The sequence below is a fragment of the Bos javanicus genome, chromosome 22 (assembly GCF_032452875.1).
Source record: "Bos javanicus breed banteng chromosome 22, ARS-OSU_banteng_1.0, whole genome shotgun sequence".
Lineage (NCBI taxonomy): Eukaryota > Metazoa > Chordata > Mammalia > Artiodactyla > Bovidae > Bos > Bos javanicus.
Window position 1 is genome coordinate 29,499,123 of NC_083889.1, and position 14,168 is coordinate 29,513,290.

The following is a 14,168-nucleotide window of genomic DNA, read 5'->3' on the forward strand; positions in this document are numbered from 1 at the left end:
GAGGCCATCAAAGTGTTATATAGGAAGTTCTTCTATCATCTACTGTCCCGCTTAGGTTGGTCTATTTTGTGCCTACTACTTCTATATAGTTGTCTTACAAGGTGATGTAGTGAAGATGTGTAGATGATTGATGGGAAGCTCAAAAGATGCCTTTTAGGTAACAGAGAGGAGCTAGGCTGCTGGGAATGAGACTTCATGTGACATAAGTCTTGTCCTTCTTCATCAGCCCCTGGGGATTCCAGGTGAAAGGGCTATTCTTTGTGCATGGTCTATGATGGTGGTTTAGTAGGAGGCCAGGTCAGACTCTTCTTTCCAGGGTGGAGTCCTTGTAGGCAAAGATTTAAGGGTAGACAGAGTAGACAGATGTGACAGTAAACATCCTGACAAATGAAGAGAAAAGCAACCAAGTTGAGCATACAAAACTTTCAACAGGACAACGGAAGGCTGACCACCATCTTGGCTCCTCCCAAAGGACCTGCTGGCTCTTGGGATGCAAGCTCCCAGGAGGGCTGGAGATCCTGGAGTAGGAGAGCCTATTCTCCATGGTATAACAGGAATCTTCAGTGTGGGGAAGAACAAAGGAAAGAGAGTGAATGTCTTAGGAGGGATCAAATGGGTTATTATGTGGGCAGTCACTCAAGGCCAATGTCAAAATTTCAACCTCTGTTGGGATTATAGTCTGGGTAGGGATGGGGGAAAGGGATTATGTGTTCATAAGCCAGGAGTCGCATTTTAGGTCTCCAGAACAGCTCCCAGTTCACCTTGCTAACTTTAGGATTATACTGTTCTCTGTCTTCACTATAGAGTTAGAGAATCTTGAGGCACAGATGCTCAGTGTCTCAGGAAAGTTTTATAGTCTCTTATACTCAGCTTGAGAAGGCAGTGGCAACCCACTCCAGTACTCTTGCCTGGAGAATCCCATGGATGGAGGAGCCTGGTGGGCTGCAGTCCATGGGGTCGTGAAGAGTCAGACACCACTGAGCGACTTCACTTTCACTTTTCACTTTCATGCATTGGAGAAGGAAATGGCAACCCACTCCAGTGTTCTTGCCTGGAGAATCCCAGGAATGGGGGAGCCTGGCGGGCTGCCGTCTATGGGGTTGCACAGAGTCGGACACGACTGAAGCGACTTAGCAGCAGCAGCAGCATACTAACAGCTTGGCAGAGATTCAAAGCACTAATCAATTACTCTTTCCTTTATTCATGCAACAAATATTTATTGATAATCTACTATGTGCCATTCACTGGAATTACAGAAGTTAATGCACAGTCTGGTAGGCAAGCACAGTGTATCTCAACATTTTTGATGCCACAGCCCATAGTGAAAATAACTTTATATGACATCACTCTGAGATACTATCATGCTAATTGAGCCTCTTCATTCTCTACCTTACCAAAAGCCTACTTCTTTTATCCTTGTTTAGTTTTGATCCTGGGCCCCAAAAAGAGCATATTAATGTGCTAGAACCTATAAAGGTGACGAATATGTAAATAGTGAAATATTGGAAATAATCTGAATGTCCATTTTTGCAGAAGCAGATTCACAGACAAAGATTTGAGCATAATTATTTTTGAGATCTGTATGTGTGTGTAGGGTGTGTATAACCCTGGAAGGGGATGGAGAAGTGGTAGAGACAAGAGCAGACGGCCAATAGAGAAAATGTGTACCAATGGTACTCAATAAGCTGAGTACCAATGGAGCTTATTTCCACAGGGAAAGCTCTGAAATCCAGGGTGGCTTGCACTCCTTAGAGTTGCCCCATCTACTGGGTGAAGGAGCTGGGGGATTGTAACACCCACTTCCGCAGTCATTGGCAGATGTTAATTCTCTGACACTTGCACCTGCATCATTCATAGGCCATGTAGCATTCTGCAGTTCTGGAACCAGGCTTCCAACCCAGCGATGTATGTGTCAGTCAGTAGTGGCATTTGGCTGGAGCCCATGGAAATGTTAGGGACATGGGTGAAGCCCTGGCAGAGGCTGCTAGACCTACAAAAAAGTGATAAAAATTTATAATGTATGATTTCATGCAAAGGACAAGGTAGAACTATGATCATTGACTTAGAAACGCTCAGCTACATATTGTCGAGTAAACAAAAACAGTTTACTGTTTTTGAACATCAAGAACATCAAGTAGGGTTAGACTCAGTGGCTCAATTATTCCATGTATGTGAATATGTCACACATAGGGGAGGGAAGGCAAGGCTGGAAGTAGGCTAAGGCAAAGACACTTGCTTTGTGCACAGATTCTATAGGAGCAACAAAAACTTAGTAATCAAAATAAATATTTACATGCAATATTTTTAAAGTATCAAAATTAATGCAAACAGTTCTTAATGAACAAAGTATCAAAATTTTCAATAAAATGGAGAGCTGACCTTGCATTTGCACAACTTGGCCTCATTCCCCTCATCTTAATCTGGGCCCCGTTGGATTCTGGCCATTGGAGGTAGAAAGCTGGGGAGATGCCCTGGGGTCTCTCAGCACTTCAACCTCTTGTTCCTGCCTTCCTTGGCCCATCCCAGCCACTAACACTGATGTTGGAGCCCCAGAAACTCAACATGCAGGGGGAAGTCTCACCCGCTCTGTCTTCCCCTGTTTCTCCTGCTTACTTACCCCTAAGCAGAAAAGCTAACAGGGGAGGAATGTATATGAAGACTCCAAGGCCTGGGACCAGTGCAGTTTCCTGAGGAACCCCAATAACTTGGAGGCCAGAAGAACTGGTTCCAAAGCAGACCCACAAAAAAAGCCCTAGCAACCAAGACTTCTGTCTTCCATGCCTGGTCCTCAGTGGGTAGTTAACTGCACATGCTCTTTCACAGTCCTCTGGGGTGACAATCTGGGGTTGGGCTGATCTGGCTGGGCTCTGCTTGGTGGACTGAGAGCCCAGAGCTGAAAGCTAAGTCATCAAAGCCAGCTTGTTGAATCCAAGCCATCTTGATGCCTCTCTTCCTGACACCTGGGCCAGTGCCAAGAGCTCTCGGATCCCAGCTCTTCCAGGAGTCTGTATGTTGAGAGCCTGTGCAACCAGCGCCTTTGCAAGTGGACTTCTTAATTCATCAGGCATAAAGGACTCAGTTTACGTAGGTCAGTGTGTTAACCGCTGATACCCATGGAAGACACAGCAGGGCAAGTTCTGAGAGGTATTTTCAGGGCAGTGGCAGGGAGACTGAAGTCACTTGGGAAAGTGTATGAACTAGCGGACTGAATGAACTTTGTTTTCATTTGAAAACTCCATGGATCCTAAGCAGTATTTTCTTTGGGAGATGTTGGCCCACAGCGGTGAGAACAAAATAATGTTTCCGTCTTGACTGAGACATTTGGCCAAAGTATTAATTTCACAGCCAATGTTCAGACTGACTGTTGCACATGACCTTTAGTTTTCTTTCATGGAAAATAAAAGTGCAATGACTTGTTTTTTGGGTCCCTGGCAACTACCAGAGGAGAGTTTTCAGTGTCTTGTTCGTAGTGGGTTCCATTTCCCCCTGTGTATACCTGTAATGAATGTGTAAAAGTGAAATTGCTCAGTTGTGTCCAACTCTTTGTGACCGCATGGACTTATACTGTAATTACCCCATGTAATTCTCCAGGCCAGAATACTGGAGTGGGTAGCTTATCCCTTCTGCAGGGCATTGTCCCAACCCAGGAATCGAACCAGAATCTCCTGCATTGCAGTTGGATTCTTTACCAGCTGGGCTGCCAGGGAAGTATGAATGAGTGCATGGACGTGCCTCAAAAGCAAAAGCTTAGAGAAAGGAGGAGACAGAGTTTTAATATTCCACAATGAGTATCAGCACCTTCTTGAACACAACGAATCAGAGAAATGCTCTTCCTCAGAATAACTGATGATGACTCTATGGTCCATGGAGGGTAGGAGTGGGTGACTTTGATCTATAGATCTTCGTCTTTCTTCACTGCCTGGCATGTTGTTAGCCATGGGTTAGGAATGGAGGCTCTGAGTTCCAGTCCTTGCCTGCACCACGTTCCGGTGCTGTTTGTCTTTAGACGGATGACTTAACCCCTCTGAGCTTCAGTTTCCTCATCCATAAAATGAAATATGAGAGTACTTACCACATAGTGTTGTTGTGGCCACTGAATGTGACGCTGCCTTTTCTCACAGTATCTAATGAAGAGGAAAAGCTTAATCAATGACTGTCTTTTATTCTCCCTCTGGCCCCAGCTGCAGGTGGCAGGGGTAGGCAGCCATCAGGTATGGGAAAGCTGGTTCCAAAGAGACACAGGCAGGGCACTGCCAGCTCCAGCTGCACTATCCTGGGATTGCTGGAGTTTTATATAACCCTTTGCATTTGACTCAGGATATGTATTGCATGTTTAAATAACTGCCAGATCTGATGGGATGATTTTGTGTTACCTTAATGCACCCGGTGCATGGGTCTTGGTCTCAGGGACAATGTGATTTCTGCTATCTGGGCACGTACGCATGCATGCAGGCTCAGTCATGTCTAACTCTTTGGGATCCCATGGACTGTAGGCTGCCAGATTCCTCTGTCCATGGAATTTTCCAAGCAAGAATACTGGAGTAGGTTGCCATTTCCTACTCCAGGAGATCTTCCTGACCCAGGGATTTAACCCATATATGGTATTACCTGCATTGACAGGCAGATTCTTTACCAATGTGCTAGCTGGGAAGCTCTATCTGGGTACAGCTCCCCACTAACAAATCTGCCTTGAATGGTTGTCTCTTCTTGAAGAGAGCCACAGAAGCCAACTGTCAGGGCTCATTCCCTCTTTGGGCTCTCTGTGGAAGAAGCCAACATCTGGCACCAGGTTTTTATGTAAGACACATGAAACTGAGACCAGTGATCAATCTTGAGTTTACTAAGAGCCACAGCTTTGGGTCAAGGTGACCTGACAGAGCCCAGCTGACACCCAAAGAATAATCCACTGAAGTGCAGTTTGCGGGCATGTTGATACCATGATGGTAGGCTGCAAGACCACATTCTAACACTTCCTATATTTCTTGGTCCTTCTAACTTAACATTAGCTGTCTTCATTGAGTTATTTCTATATGTCAGAAACTGAGCTAAGTACTTACGTCAAGAGACAAATTGATAACACCATTTGTTTTAGAGATATGGAAATACAGACATAGAAATTAACTTGGCCTACATCATAGACTCAATAAGTGTCAGTACAGTTGCACCCAGATTGCTCTGACTTTAGAACCCTTATTTTTAACCACTTCACTACTACTATATATATATATATATATATATATATATATATATACTTTTTTTTTTTTTGCTATACAGGTCTTTTTTTGGACCTTGAAATGTTTTTTCCCAGTACTGTGGTGGGAAACTGTTTCTACAGGATGGAGTTTAGGGAGTGGGATGAGGAGGGATGGAGGCAGGGAAACTAGCCTTGATTTGTAGCATGTGCCAATTTTTGTGCTGTAAATACTCTCACCATGGTCAATTTGAAGTTACCAAGAGTTTAACAATCAGTGTACAAAATTCCTGGATGTTTAACAATTGGCTCATACAAGCTGGTTTGAACCAACTCCAGCACATCTTCAGAGGTCTCAGTCATCAAGACTTCTAGAGAACATTGTTGGAATAGCTTCTTTCCTAACCATTGCACTCCTTAAATCTTGGCCCTGAGCTCTAAGGTTATAAATGAGGCACTGGTCTTTATTCATTCAACAAATCTGAAGTGCTGAAGAGGCAGGAGTTGTGTAGAGGTGATTGAGGCACAGTCCAGCCACTGAGTTCTCCAGAAACAGACCCAGAGGTGAGGAGTTGAGCGATTTATGAGGCAGTGTTGCAAGGGAAGCAGGGAGGATGGCAGGAAGTATGAGGAAGGAAAGGGGCAGGGCTAGGGTGTGCTGTTACGCCAAATCTCATTCAGGGTGTGTTTGGCTCAGTCCTGTTAAGGGAGCTCTGAAAAGAGAGTAGAATACACTCAAAGTATCTTCATGGGGATGGGGAGGGCTAGAGTATTTAAACTTGCCACCTTCACCCTTTTGTTATGGGTTAAGGGCTGTCTCCAAGAAGACATACATGTTCAGACACTTCTGGCTTCCCACTGGTACAGGCAAAACTGGCCCCAACAAAGAGGCACAGGTATGGTTTGGCCAGGATCAGAGGACACTTGTATATGAAAACAGTGAGGGGATCTGAGGACCTGGGTACAGAGCTCTCACTGTCTCCTGAGTAGCTCCTGTGTGCCAGGCACTGTCCCAGGTTCAGAGGAGAGAGGACGTGTGCAAATAGACAGTGTCCCTATGCTCATGGAGCACATGGTCTGGGCACGGGATGGGGTGTCTGAAATAGTTGTAAGGCCAGAGGCTAGTCTTATCTTGTCTTTGAGTTTCATCCAGTACCAGAAAGTCCCTTGCAAAAATGAAACCAGCACATTAGAGCCACAGGTTACCTATGGTGATTAATGATTCATGGTACATAAATCACCTACCCCAAATTATATTGTAATTCAGTTCAGTTCAGTTTAGTCGCTCACTCGTGTCCAACTCTTTGTGACCCCATGAATTGCAGCACGCCAGGCCTCCCTGTACATCACCAACTCCCAGAGTTCACTCAAACTCAGAGTTGGTGATGCCATCCAGCCATCTCATCCTCTGTCGTCCCCTTCTCCTCCTGCCCCCAATCCCTCCCAGCATCTGAGTCTTTTCCAATGAGTCAACTCTTCACATGAGGTGACCAAAGTACTGGAGTTTCAGCTTTAGCATCATTCCTTCCAAAGAGCACCCAGGACTGATCTCCTTTAGAATGGACTGGTTGGATCTCCTTGCAGTCCAAGGGACTCTCAAGCGTCTTCTCCAACACCACAGTTCAAAAGCATCAATTCTTCGGTGCTCAGCTTTCTTCACAGTCCAACTCTCACATCCATACATGACCACAGGAAAAACCAAGCCTTGACTAGACGGACCTTTCTCCTAACCAAAGCCCTATAGATTACTCTGGTCATTTATAACTCCTCATTGTGCATTTATTCTCAGAAATCTTAGAACTTTCAAAAAAAAAAAAAAAAGAACTTTCATACCGTTGACTTACTATGAGACTCAGTGAGTGAGAGTGCCTAGGTTCAAAATTTGCTGCATCTCCTAATGAGTATCCTTAGGCAAGTAGCTCAACCTCTCTGCACTGGTTTCTTCATGTGTAGAATAGGGGAACTAGTACCTCACATAAGTTCTTTTGTGAAAAGTAAAATAAGTTGATATATGCAAACTACTTAGCGTTATCTCTAAGCACACTCTAAGCACTTTATAAAAGCTATTTGACATGAAAGGATTTTCTTTAATACTTTTAAAGTAAAAAAGTGGGTTTATGCATCAAATAGTTTGAATAGATTTTCTCAAACTTTGACATCAGAACTCCTTATACCCTTGAAACTACAGAACTCAAAGATGTTTTTCCAAATGTGGGTTTAAAATATATTTATTTGTATATTAAATAACAAACTCCTTACATGTTAATATATTGTCTTAGTTTGAGCTGCTATAACAAATAACCATGGACTAGGTGGCCTATAAACCACAGAAATTTATTTCTCACAGTTTTGGAGGCTGGTATTGCATGAAGAATGTGGCTAGTTCAGCTGACAACTCAAGTATCCCGCATGTGGTTCTCCTTCAGACGACCATCAGACATCAATATGCAGAAGAGGTGCTCTGTGCATACTCTCCATTCCATCACAAAGAATATAGGGAGGAAAGTACCCTCAAGGGTACAGATATTTAATAAGGTTGATCATTTGCAGTGCTTCATCAAGGACAATCTTTAGAAAAGGCAGTTTCACTTGACTGCAACTGTGTGAAGGCGATACCAGTACCAATGACTACTGGCACAGATGGGTGCTCATTTTAGTTCCTTTCACTTTGCAGCATCAACACAAATAGCACAGTGGAAAAGGCAAATCATGTACTAGTACTATTATGAAAATAGCTGTGACATGAGGACTCTCTGAACAGGTTTCAGGACCATCAGGGTCTGCAAATCACAGTCGAAGACTGCACACTGGACTATTGAAGCATTTATTTTGAGGAAGAGGCTATGATTGATACAAGGGCCTTTGGAAGGTGTGATAGGTTTTTACTTCTGTATTTGTTGAAGTTTTTAACATCCATCATCTACTGTCAGAAATAAAACAGAAGATATTTCCATTTTACAAAAATTAGTAAAGAGACTTCCATTCTGGTCTCAGGTCTTGTTTATCCATCTGAGAAATTGCCATATCTCCCCTCTTCCTTCAGGGGGCTGTGAAACCCTAGGTTCCCCAGAGTTGGAAATGGTGTTAGACTTGATTATCTCTTCTATGAAAGAATAGCGGGAAAGGTCAATGGAGAATTAAGACTGAGGGCTGATGAACATTTTCAGGTCCTTGGATTACCCTCTAGGGTAGACTTCTTGAGTTCATAATCCCAGTTCCCGCCTTTCCTAGCCATGACCTTGGGAAAGTTACCTAACAGTTTCACCCGTCAGTCCTTCCTTGGCAAATGAGAAATAATTTTAACCTGTATCTCAAAATGTTCTCAAGAGGATAACTGAGTACCTGAGATGTGTCTGATACGTAGTTCGTGCTAGGTAATATCAACTTTTAAGAGAATGATTGCTTTACCTGCCAAGGTGGTTTTTCTTGCTGGAAGTTTCCAATATGATCAACAGGTCCATGTTTTCCTCCCTGCTGGTCATAAGCTAATGGAAAATGTCTTTCTAGGGATAAGTCATAGATCATGACCTCCCTAGTAGAAGCATCTCCCCTGGGCCTATAGGGCCTGGAGGAGTTGAGCAGAAGTGTGGTCTGTGTTGCCCTTGCCTCCAGAAGCAGCCCTGACTTGGCTGCCTTTGACTGTTCAGGTCTGACAATGGAAAGAGAAGGCCATGGAATTTCCATGCAGCCTTAATATCATACCAGCTTAAAGCTTCCAGTGACTCCTCTCTGCCCCATGGTCCTTTCCCATAAGCCATAGGTCAGTGTTACCAATAGGGTTCAGCAGGGCCCTTTTCCAAGTGAGGCAACACTGTGTTAACTTTAGTGAGTCACTGATTTTTAAATTTTTACCTTTTTTTTTTTTTTTCCATATAGTCTAGATATGGCCTGTCTGCATCCAACCCCTTCTAGTTTCCAGTGACTTCTCCTCTTCCCTGTGGAAGGATGGATGTGTTTCCAGGAACAGTTAAAGGCAAGACAGAGAACAGTATGCGGCCACCTTCTAAATAACCCTCAAATCAGTGGCTTCTCTCCCCGTGATCTCCCACCACTTAGACAGAAGTCACTTTCTTTTTGCTGGGACTTCTTCGGCAACAGCTGCCATCTGGTCTGCAGGCATTATCCACTCTCCTCACTGCAGCCAAGGAGCAAGTCTGAAACATTCCTGCCCCTGATACTGCTGGTGACTGGGAGAGAGTATCCAGGGAGGCCCAGACCTGCCATGTTCCCATCACTAGCTCCATAGAACATGGACCCCCACTAGTGTTCTGCTGCAGGGCTGTGGACAAACGCCATAGCAGCCTCGCCGGTGGAGGAAGAGAGACCAGAGATGAGGCTTGCACAGGCCCTAAAGGTGGGCTTGGGGTCTTGGGAGCAGGAAATTTCGAGTCCCAGGTAGCTAAAATCTAGAGGGGTACAGGTGCCAATATGGTATATTCTTTGGCACCACAGATCTCTTGACCTTTCCGGAGGGGTCAGGGGAGGCCCAGCATGGGACACGGTGAAGGGCACCCTGAGCAAGGACTTTGGGTGCCTTTGTCTGAGGGCAGGGCAGTCTAGAAATGTAACACACTTGCCTTCAGTGCATAACACCCTGCAATGGCTCTCTTCCGGCTATGGGATTGAGTCCCCACTGCTTGGTCTACCAGGCTCTTGGCAGTCTGGCTCCTGCCCACGTTTCTGTCTTGCCCTTGACTATCTCTGGTGCTAGCCTTCCCCTTTTGTTGGCTGTCCCTGCATCCCATGCTCTTTCACTGCAGGGATACTGCCAGATGCCTTCTCCGGGCTTTCCCCTGCATGATAATTCTTCCCCTATACCCCATTCCTCTAACCCCCCAAGTCTAGGCTGGGTCCTGTTCTTCAGCCTTCATAGCTGTCATCTCTTTGCTTCCTCCCTTCTGTCTCCAAGAATCAGAGCATGACAATAGTCATTAGGGAGGGCTTGCTGCTTTTATGCCCATTTTCCCAATGAGAGAACTGAGGCCAAGAATGGAAATTAATTTATTCGCACAATCAGCTAAGAACAGAGCCAGGCTCTGAGTTTAGTCACCTAGCTTTTAACCACAGCTCCTATTGATGGTTGATTCTTAAGCTCTGGGGTACATCAGTGTCACTGGTGGCAGTGGTGACTGGGTGAGGAGGCTTGTTGAAAAGGTAGACTCCTGGGTCCCACTGCTACAGCTGTTCGCATTCTGTGGGTCAGGGGTAGGGCCCAGGAGTCTGCGTCTTTATTAGCTCTCCAGGGGTGTCTATTGCAGCTGTACTACACCTGCAGTTATAGTGACTCACAAGATTTACTTCCAAACTGCAGGCCCTAAATGGCAACCTGCTGAATATAATAAGCCCAGTGGGGTCCAGAAGGGGAGGAAGAAGACAGAAGTTCCTGCTTGCATCCAGCCATCTGTGTGCTGTCTCTGATGGTGGTGGAAAGGAGTAGGGGAGATGCCCTCCTCTGGGTAGAAAATGCAAGCCCTGTTTGTACCGTAAAGACACCGCACAGGACCCATAACCTAGGGTGGCCAGAAGCCATCAGACCCTCCTTTAATGTTCTGTCTCCCCAGAAGGAGGGGAAGAACCACATTTCAGTGACAGTGTTCAGCTCTGACTTCACCTTAACTACCTGGAATCTGATCTGTTTGGTTGATCTGCCTGTACTCCATCCCATCAGCTGCTGGAAGCCAGTGGCCAGAAGGAAGCAGAGGTTGAGAATACAACTCCAGAGACTTTGTCTATGGCTATTGGAACCCAGTTGCATCCTGTCTGCACCTACATCTCTTCCCTGAGATTTGAAGGCACTTAGATACTTGACCTGCAGCCCTACTAATTGCCATCAAGTGTGGGGATGGAGAGGCAGAGGCAGTGCAAGCAGGGGTGGTGGCCTCTGAGTGGGCCTCACTCAGGCATGGCAGCTCTGTCAACAAGAAGAGGGACAAGGCCATTCTTTGGAGAGGAAATGTGTCCCCAACCCAGGAGACCCTAAGGACAATCTGAGAGACACCAGGCCTTTCTTCTGCCTGATCATTCCTCCTCCACAAATGTCCCTGCCCTTCGATTCCTTTGTCAGTTGTTTGTTTCCTCTTTCTAGCCCACTTCCTCCTGTTCTTGGTACTCCTGCTGAGGGATTCATGGTCCTTGAATTCTGCCTCCTCATCCATAGCCTATTGGCCATGGTTACCTGGTATTAGGCTCTGACTTGACTCCTTTGGACTTTGACTGCCATGTTGGAGCAGCTGACAAGTTCCCCCCAAATTCATATGCTGAAACCTACTACTCCACGTGATGAAAGTAGGAAGTGGGATCTTGGGGAAGATTATATCATGTGTGTAGAACCGTCACGAATGGGGTTCGTGCTCTTCTACAAGAGGCCCCAGAGAGCTTCCGTGCCCTGTCTACTGTGTGAGGACACAGTGAGGATCTGGCAGTCTGCATCCCATAAAGAGAGCCTTTCCCAGAACCCAAGCCTCCTGGCACCTTGGCCTTGGACTCCCCACTTCCAGAACTATGAGAAATAAATTTCTTTCTGCCATCCAATCTGTCATATTTTGTTATAGCAGCCCAAGGGAACTGAATCAGTCATGCTGGGTGGCCGCTTTCAGGCCGTGAGTTCTGGAAGTGCAAGCAAAAAGAGCTGGAGAGCTGGTCTGCCACAAAACCCAGGAGAATGAAGCAGAGAAAGAGACAAGTGTTCCCCCAGGACGTGAAGAGAGAGAGGATCAAGAGCAGATTTGATCCCTGCCAGCTTCCCAATTCCCAGTACCAATCTTTTGTGAAGAATTTCTAGTTTTAAATGAGCGAGTACCCAAATGATTTCTTGCCCTTGGGGCCTGCCAGATAACCTAACTCCTCATAATTGCTTTCCCTTTATTTAAGTTAGCTCAAGTGGGTTTGTTTTTGCCGAGTAAATGATCCCTGATTAAGACAGCCCTTCCGGGAGAGGTGAAGCCTGGCCTGACTCTTGTAAGTTAAGAAACAGTGGTTGAGCCCAGGTACACGGCAGGCACTGGGATAGGATGGAGCCCCTGCTCTCCTGAAGCCTTTGGGCAGAGCTCAGCAGTGCGGAGAAGCAGGGAGGGTGCTTCATCCCCAGGGAGGGGTAATGGGCGAAGCACAATCCAGGGAGTGAGTGCTGACAAGCCAAGCAGCGTACATTAGAGAAGCAGGCATTTGTATTCTGTGCTCTGCACAACACAAAGCAGAAGGCTTCGGGATGGGCAGAATGCCAGGACTCAAGTCAGAGATATGCCAGGTGCTTACTGAGTACCTGGGCAGGTTTCTTAGACTCTTGAAATCTCAGCTTTTCTAAGATGTGGCCAGAATGGGAATGCACTGAAAGGGCTTGACCTTAAACAGTGCCTGACACATAGGAAGTGCCCAGTGTGCTTGGATGCTGTGATTGGGATTGGGGAGGGGACTGGCTAGAGTCAAATTTTCCACAGGGCCAAAACACTGAAGGTTTGATGGACCCAGCTTTTGGATGGATCCACTTTTTCTGGATTTCATTCAGAAAAAGTATGGGAAACTTGAGACGTTTTAAAGCAAGCAAGTGGTCTGATCTGATGATTACAGGGGTTTTCAACCAGGACACATTTGTACCTTTACCCTCTCCCCCAAAGTGTATACACACCAAGGAGACATGTAGCAAAGCCTGAAGATGCTGTTGGTTGTTAAAACTGGGGATGGAGGTATACCACTGGCATCTGGTGGGTAGAGCCCAGGGATGCTGCTAAACATCCTGCAATGCACTGAACAGCCCCTGCCACAGCAGAGGATTATCTACCCAAAATGTCAGCAGGGCCAAAATTGAAGAAGCCTGGATTAAAGTATTATAAAGAAATTAATTACTTCCCATCTTGGGTCCTCAGTTTTCCTATCTGTCAAAGGATGGGCTGGGAGGACTTAGAAGAGGTGTATGATTTTTTCCTTCAGTAGGAGTCTGTATCTCCTGCCACTGCAGCTGACCCTGTGGTCTGGACACTTCCTAACCAGCCATGTGGCTCTGGGCTGGGGCCCTCTGAGCCTCTTATTTCAGATAATCCTGATGGAGGCAGGGAGCTTATGTAGAACGTAAGGCTTTGGCAATGGCACCCACTCCAGTACTCTTGCCTGGAAAATCCCATGGATGGAGGAGCCTGGTGGGCTGCAGTCCATGGGGTTGCTAAGAGTCGGACACGACTGAGCGACTTCACTTTCACTTTTTCACTTTCATGCATTGGAGAAGGAAATGGCAACCCACTCCAGTGTTCTTGTCTGGAGAATTCCAGGGACGGTGGAGCCTGGTGGGCTGCCATCTATGGGGTCGCACAGAGTCGGACACGACTGAAGTGACTTAGCAGTAGCAAGGCTTTGGATCCAGACCATCCATGGGATCAGATCCTGGCACCACTCCTTGCCAGGTCTGAGAATTAGTGCCATTTTCTTTGCCTCTCTGACCCTCTGTCTCTCTGTCTGTAGAATGAGGCTGATGAGGATGCCTCCTCTGTGGCACAGTGGTGAGGGTCTGCAGAATCTTTAGCCTAGCATGTGACCCATCACAGGAGCCCCATCAACATCAGCTACGGGGAAGGCGCTGACTGCCCCCCACCAGAGGTGTGAGGTTGATAAACACAAAGGACCTTGTGAGAAATGCACCCAGTAGATATTCAGACAGGCTGTCTCCGGATGCCTTTGACAGCGCCCATCAGTCAGAGGGAACTCCAGGAACACACACTCCTTAGAATATTTGCTGAACAATCAGGAAAGGAGAGCAGGAAAGAAAGCAGAAATCCTTGTTGTGGAATGGGTCTCATAAACTCAGTGTCTTAGGGATAGGGGCAGTAACCGGACTACAAGGTTAATCAGTAAATTAGTAAATGTCTTGACTAAACGGCACTAGTCATTTAGTGCTCTCCAAAACGGCACTAGAGCCATGAATGCAAGAGATGCTTTTTTTCAGAGAAGCAGGAGGGCAGACCCAGGAGCCTGGGTGCTGGGTTCAAAT

General features: G+C 46.1%; 1 long non-coding RNA gene across 1 annotated transcript in view; it reads left to right on the forward strand.

The window, feature by feature from the left end:
- The window catches only part of LOC133235671 (uncharacterized), a 34,450-nt gene extending 25,405 nt beyond the window's left edge, over positions 1–9,045 (forward strand). The window contains exon 4 of the long non-coding RNA XR_009732618.1: positions 7,539–9,045. This is a non-coding gene — a long non-coding RNA (uncharacterized LOC133235671). The remainder of the gene's footprint in view (positions 1–7,538) is intronic.
- The last annotated feature ends 5,123 nt before the right edge of the window (positions 9,046–14,168 follow it).